This window comes from Pyxicephalus adspersus, chromosome 10 (genome assembly GCF_032062135.1).
Source record: "Pyxicephalus adspersus chromosome 10, UCB_Pads_2.0, whole genome shotgun sequence".
Lineage (NCBI taxonomy): Eukaryota > Metazoa > Chordata > Amphibia > Anura > Pyxicephalidae > Pyxicephalus > Pyxicephalus adspersus.
In genome coordinates this window covers 34,105,571-34,121,508 of record NC_092867.1, presented here as the reverse complement: position 1 = coordinate 34,121,508, position 15,938 = coordinate 34,105,571, and the positions used below count along the sequence as shown (strand labels likewise).

Here is a 15,938-nt window from a genome sequence, read left to right as displayed (position 1 = left end):
ACGAACACGACGCTGGATGAGCACAGCGGGACCAGGTAAGTGGGGATTTTAATGTAGGGAAAATCTCGGGGTTAACCAAAATAGCACTTTTTTTTTAGCCCGTACCAAGGTCAGGAGGTTAATGGAGAATTAACCATGGTGTCCTGCCATTGCCAAGTATGTAAGCCAGCATATGATGAGTGTATAGTTCTGGTTCTGGATTTATGCAGTTCCAGATAACTGGTGGATCAGTCTACTATCTGTCCTATTGAGTTTTAGCTTTAATATAACTAATGGATGTCAAAAAGGAGTTTCTCTGTTGGAATAAGTAATGGTGAGGTCCATGGAGTAGGTCTATTTTCTAATTTAAATAATTTGTTTAATTTGTTAGGGGTATACGCCTTTAAACAGAATCCTTTTTACCTTTCACATTGTGGTTTTACAGACATGAAGATGTTGTGAGCATTTATACATTTTTTGGTGTGTGTGTGTCTGTTTTCCTTGTTTCTAAACTCTTCTGGTGCAAATGCAATAATAACAAAAATCAGTTTATTGAAGAATGTGTTATTTTAGCCAATCTACCATTTCACATTGCAATGGAATGCATTAGGATTAGCATGAGAAATGTGCCAAGTAGCAATTGGTAGTTTCTCACACAGAACACCTATTCTTCAAATGATTATGAAGTAGAGTAAAGCTGAAATTAAAATTACCATCACAGGAGCTGTGCCAACACTAATTTTAGTTCCAGGCATAATTAAAAAGCGCCTATGACAGATGGAGGATATGTGTGTACTGGATACCAGTCAAACTGGCAATACCTTTTTTACCTTGAAACAACTGAAAACAGTCATTGACTCAGAACTAAAATGATATGCATGGAAGCAGCTTTAAAATGGTATTTAGTACATACTAGATTTAATGATTAAAGTTGAATATTTATTAAAACAAAGTACTTAACTGGAGACACCTTCCATTACATTTCCTATTAAAATAATATTACTGAAACCAATATAACAATTTCACTGCAGGCTTCCTTACATGATCCTCTTTTGTACCCATTAGACCAGGGGGTGGGCAAACTTTTTGATTCAGGGGCCCACTCACAGTGGCTTCTAAAATTTGACAAAGGGGCTGGGCCAGGATCAGATGGATGGAGCACCAAGAGGGGCGTCACTGAATGTGACGTCATAATGGGATAACCCCACCCACTCTCCCATTTGTTCTGTCTCTTCCTATATATCTGTATTCTCTGATCATCTGTCTGCAAAACAGTTTTCTGTATAATTACAAACCTTGAATATCACATGTGGCCCTACACTACTGTCAAGGGCCACAAATAAGGCTATATGACAACCACTGCCCTTTACAGTTTCGGCACATCAATCTTCATACCGACAAGACCAGACAACTGATTGAGATTTGTGACCACTGATCCCAAACTCTTTTTATGCAAAGGTCCCAGTTCTGTATTCATGATTTCAGTACTTTAAATTCCCAGCACAACACAAATATTTTTATCAGACAAGCAGCCAAATCTTTAGAATAAAAAACACCAGTCACAAAAATATTTTGTGGTGTGTCCTACAAGCAAGGACGCAGAGTTTGCAGGACAGATCTTCAAATTCCTGACTGTTCATTGAAAGCAGGGGCACCTACAGTCTACAAATCCTGAGCATAGGGGTTCAGTGATATTAGATACATGATCACCAAATATAACAATATCCTCCTGTTTAGTGACTCACCTGTAGCACCTGTGTGATACACAAGGTAAATGTCACCCACAGAGCAAGGGGCGTGTTTGGGGGGGTTGTCAGCTCCAGGCAGGGGGTCTGTCTTCTCATCCTTAGAAATAGGAGATCCTAGGACAGTAGTTGTGTCAGTGTCCCTCCATCATGTGAATTGATGATGACAATAGCAGCTCTGGACCTCCCTGTGCTGTGTCTATGGCAGGGGTGGGCAAACATTTTGACAGCGTGAGGTCGCCACAATGTTGCTCACGTGTCACTCAAAGTGACGTCATGACATAACCACGCCCATTCTTCCATTGCAGATCTGAGCCTGTGATGGGAGAGTGGGCGGGTTGTATCCAAGGTCCAAGGACACAGCCCGCCCACTTCCCCGAGCCTGGGATTTGTATAGGGGACATGGTCCGCGGCTCTGGCCGGTGCGCCCCCCCCAGCGGGATACTTCTACTGACTCCACTCGGGGTGGCACTGGTCAGAGCCACGGACCACCAAATGGGTGGGATTACTAAGCCTAATGGGCCGTAGTTGCCTATGCCTGCACTAGGTTGGTAAAGCAGTTACAGGAAGTTAAGCAAACACCTAAAACACACTATAGGAATGGTTGTTTTGGAAAATCAGTATAGAAAAGAAAAACATGTTATTTATTTGTTTTTCTTTCTCACAAATTCTTCCAGAACCCTTTCAAATTCTTTATAGACACTTAAGAACTGCTTAATAAGTGTTGACATTTCCATTCAAGTCTATGGAGATGTTTGAGCAGCTGACCACCCATAAGATGCCACAAAAGGTGTCTTGGCACAATATACATATGACTATTCAGCCTCTCTAGTTCATTTTAATTATATTGAGAAAGCTTGGAGGTTGCTTCACATTTGATAGGATGTAAAATGTGAAGTATCCACTTGTTTGGCTGACCCTCTGAACAAGCACTTTAAGCCTCAGTGATGTAAATAGAGGCCTGTAGTTTGCCTGCAAGAGTTAAATAAATAAATATGGAAGTTGCAGTAAGAGTGAAAAAGGTTCTGTCGGATATATATAAACAGTTCAAATGGGAGACAAAGTAACAATGTTGCTTTTTTTGTGTTTTCCATGTTTCAGCTAAAGATGTAAACTCTTCATTTTCAACAAAAACATTCAAAACTGTTACCAATTCTCACAGGAGCAGACATCCCAGGCAAATTCACTCCAGGATCAGAACGTGTAAAGCACAGAAAACATTGTAAAAAATCCAAGCTGCGTCTTGGACTCTACATTGTAAATGTTATAGTTACTAGAAGTACAATTAAACAAAAACTTAATAGGTATGGCTTGTTTGGAAGGGTTGTCAGAAGAAAGCCCCTTCTCTCTCAAAATACCATGGTAACATAGCTTAGGTTTCCAAAGATGCATTTAAACAAACAAAAAATTACTGAGTGGAGCTATGTTGAACATTAACCCCTGAACGGTAACCCTGAGCCACACTCGGAGTAGCTAAAAAACATTATAAAAGAAAACACCTGGTCCCATTGGCGTCCTGCCCCTTCTCTGACAGCATCCTCTTCCTCTGATCTTCCCTCGGCGAGTGCACTTACTTTCCTGGTGACGGCGGTGTGTGTAGGAGCGCGGCTGGAAATTTAAATTATTTTGTTTTGAATTTAATACAAAATAACTATTGAATCCAATACAAAGTAATCATTAAATTACATATATATTATACATGCTACTGTACAGTTATATTACAGGTTTCAGTATTTTTTATGCACCCTTGTTTTAACAGGTTTTTGTGTTTTTTTATTTAAAGTATATTTAACCCCCTAACCGCTAAGCCCGTAATTTCTCGCACTAAATATTTTTGCTCTTTTGGATAACCCCGTATTTTTTCGCCTACACTAAAATCCCCACTTACCTGGTCCCGCTGTGCTAATCCAGCGTCGGTTCCGTGTTCCAGCGTCGGGTCCATGTTCCAGCGTCGTCCTCCAGCGTCGGGTGTCCCTCTCCTTAAAAGAAAAAGCCGTCCGGCTTAGAGGAGAAAGCCAGCTGGCTTTCTTTTCTAAGCCAGCCGGCTTCCTCTCCCTCCTCTCCCTGTCCCTATCCCTGTGCCTCTCCCTGTCCAGCGTCGATCGCTGGACAAAAAAAAAAAAAAATACTCACCTTCTTCCTCCGCTCCTCCGGACACGTCTGTCCTCTTCGGTGTTCAGCCGGCGAGTGCAGAGACGATCACCGGGGTTTCCCGGTGACGTCGCTGCGTGCGTCGGCGCGGGAGGGAGGCGGGGCGGCAGATTCAAAATTTTGTATTGAGTTCCTTTGTATTGAACTCAATACAAAAAAGCTGTATTGAGTTCAATACAAAGAAATCCTTATATAATATATATATAATTGTATTATATATATATATTATATAAGCTACTGTACATTACATTTTACACTTTTTTTTTTTTTTTTTTAACTTTTTTTAGTTTTTTTTAAAGATTTTTTTTTTTTATGTTTTTTTATGTTTTATAAAAAAAAAATTTAATTATTAAATTTATAAAATTTTGGACATATTTTGGTGAGTTATGCGGTAATTCGGTGAATTAGAGCCTACAATCCAAAATAAATTTCCATGCAAAAAATGTAACATTTTTTGCATGGAAGTTTGGAAAGAATTAGAATACCCGGCGTTCGCGTACGCGTCCCTCGGCGATTCCTGATGATGCGCGTGCGTGCGCCCGTCGATGAGGGTCGTAGCGGAAAATTCAAATTTTTTGTATTGGATTTAATACAAAGTCCTGTATCCAGTCCAATACAAAATAATAGAAAATATATTTATGTGGTTTTGTCTATAGGTATGTGACGGACACTAGGGAGGTGTTTTAGAAAAATATATTACTATACATTATACCGAATTATCGCATTTTCAGTATTTTTCATTTATTTATGTGTTCTTGTTTAAGCTGATTTTTGTGTTTTTCCTTTAATTTTATTAAAAGTTTTTTTTTTTTTTTTTTACATGATTGTGTGTTTCAAACATTTTTTATATTCATGATATCTACTAGAACCCTATTCGGACATATTTCTGTAAGTTACAGGTCTACAATTTTAAAAAAAAAATTTCATGAAAACCTGTGACGCTTTTGGAACAGAAATCTAGAAATCAGTGTAACGCTCAGGTGGTTAATAAATATCAGACATATTTTGGTGAGTTATGCCTTATTAAAGGCCTGCAATGTAAAATAAATTTCCATGCAAAACAATGTACCGATTTTGTCATAAATACTGACATCAGACTGTCAGGGAGGTTAATACTTTACCTTAGTGTAATGTAGGCAATATATATTGAAGGTAAAGTAATTCCTGAGTTTGTATTAGTGAAATGCACAGATACAACCACACCACACTAAGTTTGCTATGTTTTATTGCAACTCAATCAAATGAAAAAATATTTTTTTTACCTCAAATAAAAATCTTGGTCTTAAAAAAAGTATTTTTTTTTTATCCCAAACTGTGATTTCTTGTGTTACAGAATGTTTAAAATATAACTGGATGTGGCAAATGCTAAATATTATTAAAGGTCAAACTACCAGACACAATTTTTAAAGCACTTTAGTAGTAGTTTTAAAGCACTTTACTGAGAATGCTATGGAACAATTTACCTATTGAATATTACATTTTCACAGATGTTAAAGTAATGAGCCCTTTTCATGTGTGGAGGTTACACTTCACTTGCAATGAAGACCCTCATGTCCTTTGTGGCTACTTTGATGGGAACATTCCACTGAACCATTGGTTTATAATATACAATATGAATGTATTCCTCCCTTTTCAACTCCCTTCTTTTAAGGATAAATACATTAACTCTGGCATATTCAAGGATAGGTCTTACTAATGCTTTGTATAGGGACAACATTTGCATTATTTTCCTCCCCTTTGAAGGTGAACTCCAGGCAAACGGCAAAATATACAGATGAAATGCATATCTGGAATTCATTTTACCTGCCAAAGGATTTGTATTTCTGTCCATCCGGTTTTGAGTAGCTAGATGAGTCAGGTACATTGCTTCTGTTAGCTTAAAAAAACATTAAATCCTTATAGTTTTTATTTCCATACATGCAAATGCATTGGGAACATTGCACATTCCATTCCAAATTAAAAAAAGGAAGTTAGGAAAAGCAAAAAAGATAAAGAAAAAAAAAACCATATACACCAATGAGAAAGAAAAAGAAATAGCCACATAGATGGTAACCAGTAACTAATAACTACAAACTACATGCCAGTCACAAAAAAATGAAAAATAAAGAAAACAAACAATGCAGCTGCCAATAACTTGCAAACTTCAAAAACGTATATCTCCACCACAATACAGTTCAGAGATCAATATCAATAACACATTGGCTGTGAGTAGACCAATTCTCCCAGGTCCTATGAAATGCCTTATATCTATTCTATGCTAGGGCGAAAATTCTTTCTGAAGAGCATTGAACATTAAGGTCATTAAATACTTCAGCAACATTGGGTACATCAAGACTTTTCCATTTTCTAAGAATTGCCATCTTGGCACTCAAAAAAAGGTGCACGGCTACTCGTCTCACTCTGACTGGTAATTTATCCAATCTGCAAATGCAGAATAGCCATTTCTGGATTAGCAGGAATAACTTCTCTAGTCAGCTCAGCTAGAAAAACAAAAATCTGATTCCAAAAGGAGCGAACAGACCTGCATTGCCATAAAATATGTTGTAGAGTACCAAGCTGTCCACACTTCCTCCAATATACACCTGTGCCCGAGCTAGAAAAATGCACCAAGCACACTAGAGTCAAATACCATTGATTGAGCACCCTAATGGTGCTCAATTACATATCCTTACATATGGCACATATCCTAATGGTCCGCACACCAAGTGTGACCATATGTGACCTTAAACGAATCTAGCCACTCACTATTTTGAATCTGCAAATGAAACATAGTTTCCCATTTTTGCATTGCTTTTGTATTCTGAAATTCCAAATTAGAACTGAACAAAGATTAAAACTTAGTTAACCCTTTTTTACTCATATGAGGGTTGGTGAAGTACAAGTACATTGAACTTTCCATAGGGAGTCTAGCATATAAATCTACCGTGGACAAAATGTTTGACCCGCAAATATGTAAAAAATTTTAGAGGATGGGAGATTGTAAATTTTTTGCAGAGACTGAAAAAGACCTGACCCGTTGAAAAAACTACAAGTTCTTAAGTTTGTGGACCCCTAGTTGGTACCAAGTAGAAAGAGTTAAATGCGGAACAAATACCTCCAGTATTCTCAGATCTGGTGTGAGAAATATGGTTGTGTGAGCATCAAGGATACTCAGCATGTGGAATCAGACACCCCATTTTTATAGCAAGAACCAACCATTGAAAGTTTACTCCATTAAGCAACAAAGATTCCATCACAATTCAAATCTTAGTAGTATCATGTTTCCACCAATAGAGAACCGGAGCCATAATAGATGCAGCATAGTAATGCAAAATCCTAGGAAGCCCCACATCCCCCCTCAACCTCTCACTAATCAAAATAAAATGGCTGCATCGTGGCTTTTTATCATTTCACACATATTGAGAAATACATTTTTGAGCTTCCACAAAAAATTTAGAAGGTATGGGGATAGTTACTGTCCTAAATAAATATATAGGAATTTAGGGAGCAGGAACATTTTAAAGGCCGCTATTCTGCCAGCCATAGATAGTTCCTGTTACGGGAAGGTCCAGAGGTAAAGTAGATAACATTATTTTATAGTTATATTCATATAAACTGAATTTTCGCAGTCAGGGCAATACCCAAAAAAGGAGATAGAGTCCGTTTCCCACCTAAAATGGAATTCAGATCATAGTTTAAGAAGCAAATCAGGCGAAACATTTAGTGGCACTATATGTGACTTGACATATTTAGTTTTTAAATAGAGGCTCTACTGTACTGTGTTAAGATGTCCAGAACCGCCCGCAGAGAGGAAAGAGGATCCGCCATAACAAGCATAATATCGTTAGCAAACAAACTAATCTTTTGCTCCTTTCCTAGTATAGACCAGGTCCTTCATGAGCACCTCCTGATATTTTGGATGGTCCATAATATAGGTGTTAAACTGCCATAGCCTATCAAGCTTTGAGACTTGGGTCACCCCACGTAACTAGTACAGGGGCGTGGTCCGACCAGGTTATGTTCCCGATTTGTGATGAACTGATTCTCGTAAGGAACCAGAAGTCTCTGACAAAAAAGTCAATACGGGAATGAGAAAGATGTATGTGGGAAAAGTAAGAAAAATCTCTTTCGTTCCCATGCTGGTACCTCCAAACATCATGGAGTTCAAACTCGGTCAAAAGCTTATGCAAATCTTTTGCTTTCTGTTTGGCTTTGGAATTACAGTTCAAGGCATGATAAGGGGTCATATTGAAATCACCCCCTATAAGTAACGCTCCCTGCTTAACCTTGTGAACTTTCTTGAAAAGATTCCAAAAAAAACGAATGCTGGTTCCAATTTGGAGCATAAACATTTACTAATGTAAAAAATTCAGTATTCAGTTTGCAAATCAGAATTTTTATAACGACCATCTTCATCAGCTATATGGTCCAAGTATTGAAAAATCAAAGAGTCCCGGATAGCAATTAAAACTCCACACTTCTTCTTAGGGATACTTGCAAAGAAAGTACGAGAGAAAGACTTAAAGTTCCATCTGGGTGCACGTATACTATGTGGATGTGTTTCCTGGACAAAAACTACTTCTGCTTTCAGGCTATGCACTTTTTCTGAAGTAATGTTTTCTTCAAAGGGCTATTCAAGCCTCGCACATTTAAAGAAACAAAACGGATCATTCTGGACTGAAATAAAAACGATAAATTCCCACTCCAGTGAACTCCAATGTGAAAACATGCACACAGAGACTTCTGGATGCAGGAAAAATAGAACTTCCATTTCCCCTTCCAATTACTACCATCAGTAGAGAGTCATAATCAATGGCAGCTGAGTGAAAAAAGTTGAAAGAGACTGGCATAACAAACAAAGCATAAAAAAACATTTAACCACCTGGCCGTTAAGCCCGAGCATGCTCGGGGTAAAAACTTTTGCAATTTTCGTTAACCCCGAGTTTTTCTCACCAGGTGGTTAAATGTAAACAAAAAAAAAAAAATTTCATGAAAAACAGTGTAAGGCTTTTGGTACAGAAATCTAGACATTAGTGTAACGCCCAGGAGGTTAAAAAGAAGAAAGTCCCCCTGGTTGAGAACCAGGTGAAACGGGCAGTTCTTGAGAACAATAAATCACGTTATTGAGTGTGAATAAATAGGCCGTGACCAGACATAGATTGGGCTTCCATGTGCACAATCACTCCTTTCCCTTTCAGGTCCAATCATGGACTACCTTTCTTGGAGATCTTGGTGACTTGGGTGGAGGGCTCACATTTCCCCAATTTCATCCTTGGATAAGCTTCAGTTCCCCCTCCACAGGGATATAGGGTATGTTTTCTCTTCATACAGAACCAAAAGCTTGGTCAGAAAACCCCAAACTACACAAACTGCTTCTCTCTCAATATCTTCGTAATTGGTGACAGTTGTCTCCGGTGTTGGATCGTTAAGGCTGATAGGTCGGCAAACAGTTGGATGTTCTGAAACTGATCCGGTAGCTTAGGTGTTTTCCTAGCCATTGCCATCACTTTTTCTTTAACACGAAAAAAATGTAGACGAACCAAAACAGTTCTGAGTATATCAGCAGGATGAAATTCAGGTTTGGGGATCCTGTGGACCCTATTGATCATGAGTTCCAAGTCGGTCGCAGACGGGACTAACGCCTGGCACAATTTTCTAACAAAGGCAGCTAGGTCCCCCTGGGCGACCGTTTCAGGTACACCCTGCAATTTAATATTATTTCTTCTAGAGCAATCTTCTTCGTCCGCTACTTTAGACTTGAGCCAGGTGATCTCATCATTATGACCTTGATGAGCATCTACAAGATCATTGTGGGCCTGAGAAAAATTTTAGATTCTATATGGTGGATTTGTGTGGTGTGTGGTGTGGTGTTAAACTTGCCCAACATAGAATTCATGTCTTGCTGTATGGAGTGCCTCAAGGATAGTAACAAGAGAGTAATAAGTTTTCCAACTATTGCCACAATGGGGCCTACTTGTTGTGTCATATCCCCGGTCATATAGCCTACTGCAGGGTCCGGGATCACACATACCTCATGCTGCACAGTAGAGGAAGGCGTAGAAGGAGACATCTGATGGCGGGAGACATCTGATGCCTGCCAAACCTTCTGAGAGAGCGGGACTCGATCGCAGAGGTGAGTCCTGTGCTTTCTGTCCAGGAGACGAGTCCGGAGGCGGCGTTGCGGCGCCATTTTGGGGATTTCGAACCTGCATAGGCCAGAAGAAATACGACAATTTTGAGGCTCTGCCTTTTTCCTTTTTGGGCTTGGTCATGATGCCAGAGGAGAGTGGTCTCCCAGAGCTCCGGAGATGTGCACAGAGGATCGCAGTTGCTAATAAAAACGTCGCTTTCAGCCCGCTCCTCCACGGAGCTCCTTCACTATGCAGCCATCTTAAAAGCCGGCCGGACACGCCCCCCCCTTTATTCACTTTTTTTAAACACACTAAGGATAGGTAAGGCACAAATACTTAGGGTAGTTGTGAAGCACTTATGGTAGGTACTTGTAGCTCAGTCTTAGGCTTCCAAGTATTTCACTCTTTATCTCAATTTTTTTCCTAACACAAGTTTTCATTTAATTATTCAAAAGGGAATTTTTTTCTAATTTGTTACAAAGTGATCCCAAACATAAGGCATACTTTTGTAAAACAAACTCTTCCTAATTGAATAAAACTAATAAGGAGAAAACGGTCACTACACTTCTGGATCATGACAATCAGTTCTAAAATTTGCATATAAAATATATCCCATAAACAGTTCATACTCCAAAGTATTTGCTAAAGCTAAACTACATTAAACAACTTAAATTAAACCCCTTTTACTTGCAAAATAATAATTATTTTTCTTTGCATCCATTGGAGGACAGAACTCTCCTCCATTTTGTGCAGGTAGAAATGCTACTTCTATTTTGTGGGACTCTAGACAAATTAAATAGTGTACAGTCTTTTTCTAGCTCTGGTCCACATGTATAGGCATTTGCAACAATTTAACCATAAGCAATTCTACCTCTCTGCATGTCCAAGGTTGGTTGGCTAGAGCAGGAGTTTTGCCAACACATGCCTTCACTCCTTTAGGGCCAAACTCCCCTCCCCCCCCCGCAGGTCTTTTTTAAGAGCAAAAACTTCCACATGTCTAAATGTATTATTTACATAATTAAAAATCCAAGTTCAGCCACAAGAAAGGATCAAAACCCCATGCTAATCCACTGATAAAATATAAATAATATAATTATAAACTGTGGTCCAACATCCTTCAACAATGAAAAAATCCTCCCTGCATTCCAATGCCAATAGATAACGCCTTAAATCGAAACTTTACTATGTATTAATTATCATAATCAAAAGAAAGTTGTATTTTGTGCTTTGAAAAATTCATCCATACCTTGTGTTAACACAATCTCCTGAGAATGCGATTGAACAATTACCTATTGAGTTATACATTTTCACAGCTGTTAGAGTAATGAGCCGTTTTTATGTGTGGAGGTTACACTTCTCTTCCTTCACTTGCCAGGTGGACCCTCATGTTCTTTGTTGTGACTTTAATGAGAACATTCCATTAAACATTCTACAAAGACCATGTCTTCAAAATATACAGTATGATTATAGCCCTCCCCTCCTAACTGCCTCTTTTTAGGGATAAGTAGCTTCATTCCAATTAGTCTGACATATTCAGATAGAGGTCTTACTAATACTTTGTCTAGGGCAGGGGTCAGCAACCTTTACTATCAAAAGAGCCATTTTGCCCCCTCTTCCACCAAAGAAAAATAGATTGGAGCTGCAAAACATAACACAGCTTATAAACTTTAAAAGAACAACAGAATACAACAAACAGAAGTACAGTGTGCATGTGTAGGCCTACTTTTAAAAAAATGAAACACTGAACTATGCCCCTAGTATCATGATTTATTTTATGAATTTGTGCAGTATTTATTGTATTTCACGGGATTTAAAATACTCATGATTAAAGTAATCAGTAATCTTTCTTGTATATACTTTTATATTTTAACCACCTGGGCGTTACACTGATGTCTAGATTTCTGTACCAAAAGCGTTACAGGTTTTAATGAATTTTTTTTTTTTTAAATTGTAGACCTGTAACTTACAGAAATATGTCCGAAAAGGGTTCTAGTAGATATCATGAATATAAAAAATGTTTGAAACACACAATCATGTAAAAAAAAAAATAAATGTAATAAATTTAAAATAATAATGTAATAAAATTAAAATACACAAAAATCAGCCTAAACAAGAATACATAAATAAATGAAAAATACTGAAAATGCGATAATTCGGTATACTGTATAATAATATATTTTTCTAAAACACCTCCCTAGTGTCCAACCGTCTATCGCCACATACCTATAGACAAAACCACATAAATATATTTTATGTGTTATTTTGTATTGGACTGGATACAGGACTTTGTATTGAATCCAATACAAAATATTTGAATATTCCGCTACGACCCCCATCGACGGGCGCATGCACGCACATCATCAGGAATCGCCGAGGGACGCGTACGCGAACTCCGGGTATTCCAATTCTTTCCAAACTTCCATGCAAAAAGTGTTACATTTTTGGCATGGAAATTTATTTTGAATTGTAGGCTCTAATTCACCGAATTACCGCATAATTTACCGAAATATGTCCAAAATTTTATAAATTTAATAATAAATTTTTTTTATAAAACAAAAAAAAAACCTTTAAAAAAAAATCTTTAAAAAAAACTAAAAAAAGTTAAAAAAAAAAAAATAGTGTATAATGTAATGTACAGTAGCTTATATAATATATATATAATACAATTATATATATATTATATAAGGATTTCTTTGTATTGGACTCAATACAGCTTTTTTTGAATTTCCCGCCCCGCCTCCCTCCCGCGCCGACGCATGCAGCGACGTCACCGGGAAACCCCGGTGATCGTCACTGCACTCGCCTGCTGAACACAGAAGATACAAGACGTGTCCGGAGGAGGGGAGGGAGAAGGTGAGTATTTTTTTTTTTCTGTCCAGCGATCGACGCTGGACAGAACGGAGGGAGAGGAAGCCAGCTGGCTTAGAAGAGAAAGCCGGCCGGCTTTTTCGTCTAAGGAGAGGACACCCGACGCTGGAACACGGACCCGGCGATGGATGAGCACAGCGGGACCAGGTAAGTGGGATTTTAATATAGACGAAAAAGTACGGGGTTATCCATAGTTGCAAAAATTTTTTGCACGGAAAAGTACGGGGTTAGCGGTTGGGAGGTTAAAGTCCAGTAATCATAATTCGTTTTCCCAAAATTAATAGGTGATTTATTTGGTAATTGATAAATAGATTATTGATTAAATATATATAACAATATTATTTATAAAGGTTCGTAAATAAACAATATTTAGCCTACATAGTTATATATATCAAATGTTTACACACAATTATGTATATCAAATATTACATTATAGGATTAAATCTTAAGAAACTTACATTTGAACAGGGTAGATTTTTTTGATGGGCAGAGTTTTTTATGTTCTGACAATTGCCTAATGATGAAATGTTAGGGGGTGCTAGCCACAGGTGTCTCCAACTTGCACTTCTAATTTTGTTTATCTGTACCCCCCCCCCCCCCATTCCTTAGAAATTGGGATTCAGGTGCTAGAAGCCTCCACGAATGTGTAAATTAGTTTAAATTAAACTATCACAGGGTAGATTTTTTTTTGATGGGCAGAGTGCTTTATGTTCTGATGATGGGCTAATGATGAAAGGGGGGTGTTAGTCACAGGTGTCCCCCACCTGCACCTACATTTTTGGTTTTGTAAATCTCCATGTTCCAGAGAAAGTGGGGTTCAAAATAGGGAAGGGGACAGGGTAGTGTAGTATGAAATTTCTAGTTTTGTGACAGGTAGGTATTATAAGTTTGGGGTTCGCACCTCTTTGCTTTGTAAGTTGCCCCGGCGGTCCATAACTTTTATTTTTAATTTTGGGCTTCTAGACACACTTGCTTTTAAAACAGCAACCCTGATGTTCAAGTTTTACGAGTTTTTATAATTATGACCCCCCTATATTTTAAAAGTTGTTAAAGGTGGGGAAATGAAATTTGGATTACTGCTAGCTATGAGGGTCCCCTGTGTACCCTAAAAATTTCAAGTCGGTAGGACATACTGATTAGGAAATATGGAGGTTTGTACTGGAATGGAGGTTTGTACTGGGAGAGATGTAAGACAGCAGAACATGACATGCTGCATTCATACGCAAACACAGCTGTGAAACTTTTCCTGACGATGACGTCATTGTGGACGCCCCCTGGTAGATTTATTTCACAGGTAGAGTTATTTGTTAGAACACTGGAAGGGGAATCCCCCCACAGTGTCTACGGGAGAGAAGAAGGAAGATGTTTGGACATGCGACGGAATGGGGGCAGGTGGGTATACCGCGGTTTAGTTCTGCTTTAACACCATTGTTGTCTGATGTGTGTTTTTAGTTGGTTGTTGGGCTATCAGTAGGAGATTGTTCAACAGACTGACAAGGCCGTAAGTCAGTGGACTTATGGTCTCATTTATCAATAACCTGTGCACCATAAAAATGACATTTACCTGAAATGGTGGACACTTTTAAGTAATGAACAATGTTGATTGCCAGATAGCGTTCACTATTTTGTGGTAAATGCCTTGGCTACAGTGAAGATGAGCAGTGTTTTGGTATTCTTAAACACCCCGATAGTTTCTAATCCACAGTTAAAGTAATTATGATACTTTACTCAGTCACTTGCCCCCCTTTCATAAATATGTCATGATTAAAGAGCAAAAGTTGATATATGTTATCTGATTAACACGTCTTCATAAATCACCCTTTGTGTTGTCAGTCTGCAACCGAATTTTCTGGTAAAAAGAAAGACACAATGCCAAACAGGCTGAAAAGAGATTTTAGTTTTGTATATACAGTTGTGTTCAAAAAGTCAGTTAAGCTAAATTTTTACCTTACTTATTTCCTTACACACAAATATATTTGGAACATTGCACATTCTATACAAAATCAAAACATGAAGAAAAATGTATCAAATTTGTGTTACTCCTAAAAAGTGTTCAAACTAATAGCATTCTTCTTTTACAAACTCAAACATTCTCTGCATAAACTGAAACATTTTTCAGGAGTTTGCATTCCTTTGAATTACTGAATATTTAGTTGTATACACTATTTATGAGAACTGCTGCACATGTGTTGCATGGAGTCAACCAACTGTGAACAGGTATTTCAGCTCAAGATGATTGGACTACATTACACAATTCTTGTGCATTTCTTGGTTTTGCTTAAGAAACTGCATTTTTCCTTTTGGATTATGGTCTGGTATTGAACTGGCTACTTCATAAAGTCAATTTTGTTGGTCTCGAACCAAGACATTGCTTGTTTACTGGTGTTTCTGGGGTCGTTGTCTTGTTGAAACACAGATTTCCAGGGCATTTCCTCTTCAGCAGAAAAAGCATGACCTCTTCAAGTGATTTGAATTCAAGTATACAGGAAAACACTGTAACCTCTTCAGCACGTTTTTTTCAACATTGGGATTTTGTGGGTGCTTCTAGCCTTTGCCTCTTTGGCTATTCTTCTATCCTTTTGAATGCCAGTTTTCTTCCACATCAGGGTTTGGTTGCCATTTTAACTAATTTTAACTGAACAGCCATTTTCTGCACTTTGTAGGTTGCCCTTTTCTAATCGACTTTTTAATCAAAGCTGTTCTTTTGAACAATGTCTGGAACAACAGATTTTTTAGAAAGAAATGGACTATAACCAGCATGTACAGCATTTGCTGCTTTTCTTGGCTGTAATTGGCACTTGTTTTTTTTTGTTTTTTTTTAACAGAATAATTGGCCTCACTAGTTGAACTCCAAACTGCAATTTTTTTTTGAACAGCCTAATATTACTTTTACTTCACTTTCTATAAATGAATAATACAAGTTTGATAAATGCTATTTCATGTTTTGATTTAGAATATAATCTGCAGTGTTCTCAATGCATTTGTGTGTATGGAAATAAAAGGTATTATCACGATTTGAGCTTCATTCACTTTTTTAAACACACTGCTGTTATTCTATTCTGTTCTCTAAATGATGATCAATGAC

General features: G+C 37.9%; 1 protein-coding gene and 1 long non-coding RNA gene across 2 annotated transcripts in view; one reads left to right on the top strand and one right to left on the bottom strand.

Moving 5' to 3' along the window:
- The window catches only part of LOC140339728 (uncharacterized), a 21,612-nt gene extending 19,721 nt beyond the window's left edge, over nt 1-1,891 (bottom strand). The window contains exon 1 of the long non-coding RNA XR_011922522.1: nt 1,725-1,891. This is a non-coding gene — a long non-coding RNA (uncharacterized lncRNA). The remainder of the gene's footprint in view (nt 1-1,724) is intronic.
- The window catches only part of LRRC20 (leucine rich repeat containing 20), a 98,736-nt gene that overhangs the window by 82,134 nt on the left and 664 nt on the right, over nt 1-15,938 (top strand). The gene's annotated exons all lie outside the window — the stretch shown is intronic.